At 40.8% G+C, this 10,087-nt stretch overlaps 1 protein-coding gene across 1 annotated transcript in view; it reads left to right on the top strand.

Moving 5' to 3' along the window:
* Positions 1–9,206, top strand: part of LOC133652918 (serine/threonine-protein kinase 35-like) — a 73,698-nt gene extending 64,492 nt beyond the window's left edge. The window contains exon 4 of the transcript XR_009826631.1: positions 8,683–9,206. The gene's annotated coding sequence lies outside the window, so the exon portion shown is untranslated. The remainder of the gene's footprint in view (positions 1–8,682) is intronic.
* Positions 9,207–10,087: the final 881 nt, after the last annotated feature.

Here is a 10,087-nt window from a genome sequence, read left to right as displayed (position 1 = left end):
GCTGGGCGGTGTCACGTACATCGCACCTCTCATCAGCTGGGCGGTGTCACGTACATCGCAGCTCTCATCAGCTGGGCGGTGTCACGTACATCGCAGCTCTCATCAGCTGGGCGGTGTCACGTACATCGCACCTCTCATCAGCTGGGCGGTGTCACGTACATCGCAGCTCTCATCAGCTGGGCGGTGTCACGTACATCGCAGCTCTCATCAGCTGGGCGGTGTCACGTACATCGCACCTCTCATCAGCTGGGCGGTGTCACGTACATCGCAGCTCTCATCAGCTGGGCGGTGTCACGTACATCGCAGCTCTCATCAGCTGGGCGGTGTCACGTACATCGCACCTCTCATCAGCTGGGCGGTGTCACGTACATCGCAGCTCTCATCAGCTGGGCGGTGTCACGTACATCGCAGCTCTCATCAGCTGGGCGGTGTCACGTACATCGCAGCTCTCATCAGCTGGGCGGTGTCACGTACATCGCAGCTCTCATCAGCTGGGCGGTGTCACGTACATCGCAGCTCTCATCAGCTGGGCGGTGTCACGTACATCGCAGCTCTCATCAGCTGGGCGGTGTCACGTACATCGCACCTCTCATCAGCTGGGCGGTGTCACGTACATCGCACCTCTCATCAGCTGGGCGGTGTCACGTACATCGCAGCTCTCATCAGCTGGGCGGTGTCACGTACATCGCACCTCTCATCAGCTGGGCGGTGTCACGTACATCGCAGCTCTCATCAGCTGGGCGGTGTCACGTACATCGCAGCTCTCATCAGCTGGGCGGTGTCACGTACATCGCAGCTCTCATCAGCTGGGCGGTGTCACGTACATCGCAGCTCTCATCAGCTGGGCGGTGTCACGTACATCGCAGCTCTCATCAGCTGGGCGGTGTCACGTACATCGCAGCTCTCATCAGCTGGGCGGTGTCACGTACATCGCACCTCTCATCAGCTGGGCGGTGTCACGTACATCGCAGCTCTCATCAGCTGGGCGGTGTCACGTACATCGCAGCTCTCATCCAAAGCCAGCCAAAAACAGTCAAAGTCGGCCATTCTGTTCTTCAGCTGAAACTCCAAGTTTCATGTGTTGTGCCAGATTAATGCACCCCCGCCGTAGAATGCACCCCCGCCGTAGAATGCACCCCCGCCGTAGAATGCACCCCCTGACGGGAGTGTTATGTCAACTAAAGCCCACACTTAAACTTTCCACGTGCAAGATTGAATTTATTTGAAAAAGTTATTGAATAAGAAGCCAAAAGTGCAAAAACAATAATGTTGCTGTTGGAGGAGTTGTGAATGAATGAAATATGAAATCTGTGCTGCAGTCTGCAGGTGTACCTAATGTTGTGGCCCAGCAATATAGCTCTTGTCTCAAAGTAGATGTACTGTATCAATATAGGTCTTGTCTCAAAGTAGATGTACTGTGTCGATATAGGTCTTGTCTCAAAGTAGGTGTACTGTATCAATATAGGTCTTGTCTCAAAGTAGATGTACCGTATCAATATAGGTCTTGTCTCAAAGTAGATGTACTGTGTCGATATAGGTCTTGTCTCAAAGTAGGTGTACTGTATCAATATAGGTCTTGTCTCAAAGTAGATGTACCGTATCAATATAGGTCGTGTCTCAAAGTAGGTGTACTGTATCAATATAGGTCTTGTCTCAAAGTAGATGTACCGTATCAATATAGGTCTTGTCTCAAAGTAGATGTACTGTATCAATATAGGTCTTGTCTCAAAGTAGATGTACCGTATCAATATAGGTCTTGTCTCAAAGTAGATGTACTGTATCAATATAGGTCTTGTCTCAAAGTAGATGTACCGTATCAATATAGGTCTTGTCTCAAAGTAGATGTACCGTATCAATATAGGTCTTGTCTCAAAGTAGATGTACCGTATCAATATAGGTCTTGTCTCAAAGTAGGTGTACCGTATCAATATAGGTCTTGTCTCAAAGTAGGTGTACCGTATCAATATAGGTCTTGTCTCAAAGTAGATGTACTGTATCAATATAGGTCTTGTCTCAAAGTAGATGTACTGTATCAATATAGGTCTTGTCTCAAAGTAGGTGTACTGTATCAATATAGGTCTTTTCTCAAAGTAGATGTACTGTATCAATATAGGTCTTGTCTCAAAGTAGGTGTACTGTATCAATATAGGTCTTGTCTCAAAGTTGATGTACTGTATCAATATAGCTCTTGTCTCAAAGTAGATGTACTGTATCAATATAGGTCTTGTCTCAAAGTAGATGTACTGTATCAATATAGGTCTTGTCTCAAAGTAGGTGTACTGTATCAATATAGGTCTTGTCTCAAAGTAGATGTACTGTATCAATATAGGTCTTGTCTCAAAGTAGGTGTACTGTATCAATATAGGTCTTGTCTCAAAGTAGGTGTACTGTATCAATATAGGTCTTGTCTCAAAGTAGGTGTACTGTATCAATATAGGTCTTGTCTCAAAGTAGGTGTACTGTATCAATATAGGTCTTGTCTCAAAGTAGATGTACTGTATCAATATAGGTCTTGTCTCAAAGTAGATGTACTGTATCAATATAGGTCTTGTCTCAAAGTAGGTGTACTGTATCAATATAGGTTTTGTCTCAAAGTAGATGTACTGTATCAATATAGCTCTTGTCTCAAAGTAGATGTACTGTATCAATATAGGTCTTGTCTCAAAGTAGATGTACTGTATCAATATAGCTCTTGTCTCAAAGTAGGTGTACTGTATCAATATAGGCCTTGTCTCAAAGTAGGTGTACTGTATCAATATAGGTCTTGTCTCAAAGTAGGTGTACTGTATCAATATAGGTCTTGTCTCAAAGTAGATGTACTGTATCAATATAGGTCTTGTCTCAAAGTAGATGTACTGTATCAATATAGGTCTTGTCTCAAAGTAGGTGTACTGTATCAATATAGGTTTTGTCTCAAAGTAGATGTACTGTATCAATATAGGTCTTGTCTCAAAGTAGATGTACTGTATCAATATAGGTCTTGTCTCAAAGTAGGTGTACTGTATCAATATAGGTCTTGTCTCAAAGTAGATGTACTGTATCAATATAGGTCTTGTCTCAAAGTAGATGTACTGTATCAATATAGGTCTTGTCTCAAAGTAGGTGTACTGTATCAATATAGGTCTTGTCTCAAAGTAGGTGTACTGTATCAATATAGGTCTTGTCTCAAAGTAGGTGTACTGTCACCACCTGTCACATCACACCCTGACTTATTAGGACTTTAATGCTGTTTTCCTGTGTAGTGTTTTACTTCTTGTCTTGCGCTCCTATTTTGGTGGCTTTTCCCGTTTTTTTTTTTTTTTTCCTGTAGCAGTTTCATGTCTTCCTTGAGCGATATTCCCCGCATCTACTTTGTTTTAGCAATCAAGAATATTTCACTTGTTGCTATCCTTCTTTGTGGGGACATTGTTGATTGTCATGTCATGTTCGGATGTACTTTGTGGACGCCGTCTGCTCCAAATGATGTAAGTCTTTGCTGTCGTCCAGCATTCTGTTTTTGTTTACTTTGTAGCCAGTTCAGTTTTAGTTTGGTTCTACATAGAACCTTCCCTAAGCTTCAATGCCTTTTCTTAGGGGCACTCACCTTTTGTTTATTTTTAGTTTAAGCATTAGACACCTTTTTACCTGCACACTGCCTCCCGCTGTCATCTGCATATTGTGATCACCACAAATCATGTTCCTGACATCTTCAAAGCAATTAGCTACCTGCTGCCACCTACTGGTATGGAAGAGTATTACACGGTTAGCTCTAGACAGCACAGACAACAACAACAACACATCATTTGCAGACTAGAATTACTGCTTTGCAAAACATATTTTTACCCCAAATAGGTGAAAGTGCATAATCTCCCCACGGCACACCAGACTGTATCTCACGTGTGTGCCGCGGCACAGTGGTTGAAAAAGACTGCTGTATGGAATGTGACTTTGAAGAGGAAAAATAGTGTAAATAATTGGAATTGTAGAAGAAGAAGGAAAGGTGGTGATATTGATGTGGTCAGGGAGACGACTTGTGAATGATTGCAAGCATCAAAGAGTGAAAGCTTCATATAAAGTATGGATGGATCCATTTAATCCACCTTTCAACTCCCAGCAAGTGAAAGCTTCTTTTAGATGCAACTGGAGAGATAGCATTTAGGACGTGGCTAATCCTTGCAGCAATAACTGGAGAGATAGCATTTAGGACGTGGCTAATCCTTGCAGCAATAACTGGAGAGATAGCATTTAGGACGTGGCTAATCCTTGCAGCAATAACTGGAGAGATAGCATTTAGGACGTGGCTAATCCTTGCAGCAATAACTGGAGAGATAGCATTTAGGACGTGGCTAATCCTTGCAGCAATAACTGGAGAGATAGCATTTAGGACGTGGCTAATCCTTGCAGCAATAACTGGAGAGATAGCATTTAGGACGTGGCTAATCCTTGCAGCAATAACTGGAGAGATAGCATTTAGGACATGGCTAATCCTTGCAGCAATAACTGGAGAGATAGCATTTAGGACGTGGCTAATCCTTGCAGCAATAACTGGAGAGATAGCATTTAGGACGTGGCTAATCCTTGCAGCAATAACTGGAGAGATAGCATTTAGGACGTGGCTAATCCTTGCAGCAATAACTGGAGAGATAGCATTTAGGACGTGGCTAATCCTTGCAGCAATAACTGGAGAGATAGCATTTAGGACGTGGCTAATCCTTGCAGCAATAACTGGAGAGATAGCATTTAGGACGTGGCTAATCCTTGCAGCAATAACTGGAGAGATAGCATTTAGGACGTGGCTAATCCTTGCAGCAATAACTGGAGAGATAGCATTTAGGACGTGGCTAATCCTTGCAGCAATAACTGGAGAGATAGCATTTAGGACGTGGCTAATCCTTGCAGCGCTCCCATCAAGTGTGGACTTCAACCTTCATCTCTGAGTCCGCCACTCCTATTTGTGGTGGCCTCACGGGACCTCTTACATTCCCAATACGTCAACAAGAAGATCCACAATCCTCGCAGGAAGAGTTGATGTAGAAACGTCATGAAACAGTCAAATGTTTGTTTACTCTGAATGACTGTCGATGGAAAATGGCTACCACTGTTATTTTTATGCCAGCTTTTTACTGCTAAATCTAGCAAAGTTCTTACAGTGCATTGCTGGAAATGGAAGAGCAGTTATTTTAATGAACATAATACTACTAGTAATAATAATAGTATACTGATGTTTTATTTACAGTGCACTGTAAACAAATCTGTACATTTTACAGTTAAAAAAAACTGGCAGCTCAAAGGCTAGAATTGTACCGTTTTTTTTTACACTGAAATACAGTAAATGTGAAAACCGTACAAGTGTTATTTTGAGGGTCAAATTGTAACAATTGAGGTAGCAGTTGTTTAAATTCTAACAATTGAGGTAGCAGTTGTTTAAATTCTAACAATTGAGGTAGCAGTTGTTTATCGTTAAATCTACAGACATTGTTTTACAGTGTCAATGGGAAAACGATACAACAATTATTTTTGCAGTAAAATTCTGGCAACCGCTACTGTACTGTAAAATCTACTGTTTTATATCTTTATTTACTGTTAAAAGCTACATTTGAGGGTCAAAGGAACAGTATTATTTGCCATGGAAAGACTGTAAATGGGAAATGGCTACCAGTTTATATTTTTAGGCTCAAATTCTGGCCACGACGCTGCCACTTTTTTCTAACCTGAAATCTACAGAGGTGGTTTTTACAGTGCATTACTGTAAATGGAAAAACAATTATTTTGTAATAATATCATTATTATTATTGCATAATTATATTTTTTACACTCTATACAGTGTTTTTTTTTTTTTTTTTACAGTGAAGTCTCTTTGTCAAAAAAAAGTTGGTGTAAAAAACAGTTTTCCCACTTTACAGGAATTTACTGTAAAAAGATCAGCAGATTTTACGGTAAAAAAACGCTCGCCAGAATTGTTTTTACACCAAATTAAATGTTAAATCTGTCCCACTGTTATTTTTGCTGTACAATTCTGCCAGTTTTTACTGTTAAATCAACAGATGTTGTTTTTACAGTGCAGCACTACATCCATCTATCCATTTGCTACCTCTTGTCCCTTTTGGGGTCGCTGGAGCCTATCTCAGCTACAATGGGGCGGAAGGCGGGGTACACCCTGGACAAGTCAGTGCAGCTACAATGGGGCGGAAGGCGGGGTACACCCTGGACAAGTCAGTGCAGCTACAATGGGGCGGAAGGCGGGGTACACCCTGGACAAGTCAGTGCAGCTACAATGGAGCGGAAGGCGGGGTACACCCTGGACAAGTCAGTGCAGCTACAATGGGGTGGAAGGCGGGGTACACCCTGGACAAGTCAGTGCAGCTACAATGGGGCGGAAGGCGGGGTACACCCTGGACAAGTCAGTGCAGCTACAATGGGGTGGAAGGCGGGGTACACCCTGGACAAGTCAGTGCAGCTACAATGGGGTGGAAGGCGGGGTACACCCTGGACAAGTCAGTGCAGCACTGGAAGTGGAAAATCTCGACCACTTTATTCTCAAAGCAAAATTCTGGTGTTTCTACAACTTGTTTTTAAAGTGCACTGGAACAAGATTTGACGTCAAGAAAGTGGCAGCTGAGTCGTCAGAATTTGAGCATAAACTCAGTGGCTTAGTGGTTAGAGTGTCCGCCCTGAGATGGGTAGGTTGTGAGTTGAAACCCCGGCCGAGTCATACCAAAGACTATACAAATGGGAGCCATTACCTCCCTGCTTGCCACTCAGCATCAAGGCTTGGAATTGGGGGTTCAATCACCAAAAATGATTCCCAAGCGCAGTCACCGCTGCTGCTCACTGCTCCCCTCACATCCCAGGGGGTGAACAAGGGTGATGGGTCAAATGCAGAGGACACATTTCACCACACCTAGTGTGTGTGTGTGTGTGTGTGTGTGTGTGTGTGTGTGTGTGTGTGTGTGTGTGTGTGTGTGTGTGTGTGTGTGACAATCATTGCTACTTGAAGTTGAACTTAAAGAATAACAGTAGTACTCATTAGGGATGATACTCGAAACCGGTTTTCCCAGTTGTTTGAATTGAACCGAGTCCTCGGACTCGAATCCCTTTTTGAGAACCGGTACCCGTTATCGAGACCACTTTGAGTAAAGAAAAAGAGTTGGTTCTTTATTGGAATCCCTCGGAACGAATCCCGTCCCGACCAGAAATGCTCCGTGTGACATCACAACAAATGACGTCACGTAGCTCAGTCATTAGGCGCAGATAGCGAAAGCAGGAAAACAATGGACGGGAAAAAGCGCTCCAAGGTGTAATAAAGTTCAAAACAAAAAGGTATAATCCAATGAATAACTTTACTGAGAGATTCGAGCAGACTACAAATACATGACGAACACTTTTACGACCCACCGGAAACATAGCAACGCACCTCCTTTACGGCAGCTGTCGCAACCTTCTTATAGCAACCGCAGCACATACATATATATACAACACTGCAGCACATACATATATATACAACACCGCAGCACATACATATATATACAACACTGCAGCACATACATATATATACAACACTGCAGCACATACATATATATACAACACTGCAGCACATACATATATATACAACACTGCAGCACATACATATATATACAACACTGCAGCACATACATATATATACAACACTGCAGCACATACATATATATACAACACTGCAGCACATACATATATATACAACACTGCAGCACATACATATATATACAACACATCTCCCTTTTTTAACTTTAGTTTTTCTTTCCTTGTAAACGTTACAAAATCACACTGTAGACGTGTTGTCTGTCTAATTATAAATAATGTAGACGAGGCGTGTTGGCTGACTTCTTGACGTTTACTTTCACGGGTGACGACATGCAACAACACTTTTCAGGGCTACCGCGCATGCTCGTCACTCCCGTTGCATGCTGGGTAGTGTAGTTGTTATATTCCCTAGCTCATAACATCTTTTCCCATATAAAGAAATAATGTTAACTCAATAAAGTGTATTTCTTTTTTTAGCTTTAACTTTTCATTTTTTATCTTTGTAACCACATTTGCAAACAACTTTTCTCTTCATAGAATTTTCTTTCAATAAAGAAATAAAGTGCAAAAATGTCAAAGCATCATAACAAACAGTTATGTCAAATAGCAGCAGAAGTGCACTTTTTGGAGAGCTGTATTATTTCCAGTTTTGTGCCCAAGGGACTGATTTTATTTACCAATATATTATTATTTATACACCTATAGTGATCACAGAGACAGCTTGTTTTTGTGTTACTGTATATATTTGTTTTGATGAAAAATCCCACTTAATATACTTTGGGTAACAACAGTCAATATTTATTTTATTTTTTTAATTTTTTTAGGGGGGTAACAGTCAATATTTATTTATTTATTAGATTAAATTGTTTTCTAATATAATAAAAGTGAGCTTTTGTTAAACCAAATATTGTGTGTTTTTTTCCATATACAACAACCTATCTGGACTCCATAAGAGGATTCGATAAGAGGCTCGAACTCGATAATTCCTTATCAAACATCATCCCTAGTACTCATTTGTAATCCACATTCATTCGGTGTAAAAAACACTGCTGATATTCTGGCAACAGAAAATATAAAAGCATTTTTACATGTGAAAAATGAGAGTGTACTGGTGTAATGTAAAAAGTGTGTGTGTGTTTGCAGGAGGAAACAGACAAGAGCTGCTGATTGGACATGTGACCTCATCACACTTTTCAAAAGGTCTGATAAGAAGACGCGCTGGTTGGTGATTGCAGCTGAAAGGATGAAACGGGACCTTGAAGGAACAGAGGAATGATTGGGAGGAAGTTGATTACACGCCATGCAGCCAACAATGTGGGAGGAAGTTGATTACACGCCATGCAGCCAACAATGTGGACAAACAGGATTTGCATGGCCAAGTGTCTGCTGTCCTTGAGCAAGACTTGAGTCGTAGCTCCTGCGTCACAAGTGTGATGCCACACAACAATATAGTCATTTTGTTACAACATTGGACACAAGCTAAGGGTAGTCAATGTACAGCTTGTACATATACATATACATACAGCTTGTACATATACATATACATACAGCTATACAGCTTGTACATATACATACACATACAGCTATACAGCTTGTACATATACATATACATACAGCTATACAGCTTGTACATATACATATACATACAGCTATACAGCTTGTACATATACATACAGCTATACAGCTTGTACATATACATATACATACAGCTATACAGCTTGTACATATACATATACATACAGCTATACAGCTTGTACATATACATATACATACAGCTATACAGCTTGTACATATACATATACATACAGCTATACAGCTTGTACATATACATACAGCTATACAGCTTGTACATATACATACAGCTATACAGCTTGTACATATACATATACATACAGCTATACAGCTTGTACATATACATACAGCTATACAGCGTGTACATATACATATACATATACATACAGCTATACAGCTTGTACATATACATATACATACAGCTATACAGCTTGTACATATACATATACATACAGCTTGTACATATACATATACATACAGCTATACAGCTTGTACATATACATACAGCTATACAGCTTGTACATATACATATACATACAGCTATACAGCTTGTACATATACATATACATACAGCTTGTACATATACATATACATACAGCTTGTACATATACATATACATACAGCTATACAGCTTGTACATATACATATACATACAGCTATACAGCTTGTACATATACATACAGCTATACAGCTTGTACATATACATATACATACAGCTATACAGCTTGTACATATACATACAGCTTGTACATATACATATACATACAGCTTGTACATATACATATACATACAGCTATACAGCGTGTACATATACATATACATACAGCTATACAGCTTGTACATATACATATACATACAGCTATACAGCTTGTACATATACATATACATACAGCTTGTACCCTATTTTCATGGCATATCAACCGCATCCACTACATTTGACAAGAAAAACAAGTTTCTGCATACATTAGCCGCACCG

This window comes from Entelurus aequoreus, linkage group LG07, assembly GCF_033978785.1.
Source record: "Entelurus aequoreus isolate RoL-2023_Sb linkage group LG07, RoL_Eaeq_v1.1, whole genome shotgun sequence".
NCBI lineage: Eukaryota > Metazoa > Chordata > Actinopteri > Syngnathiformes > Syngnathidae > Entelurus > Entelurus aequoreus.
The sequence above is the reverse complement of the archived record's forward strand: the minus strand, read 5'-3'. Positions and strand labels throughout refer to the sequence as shown.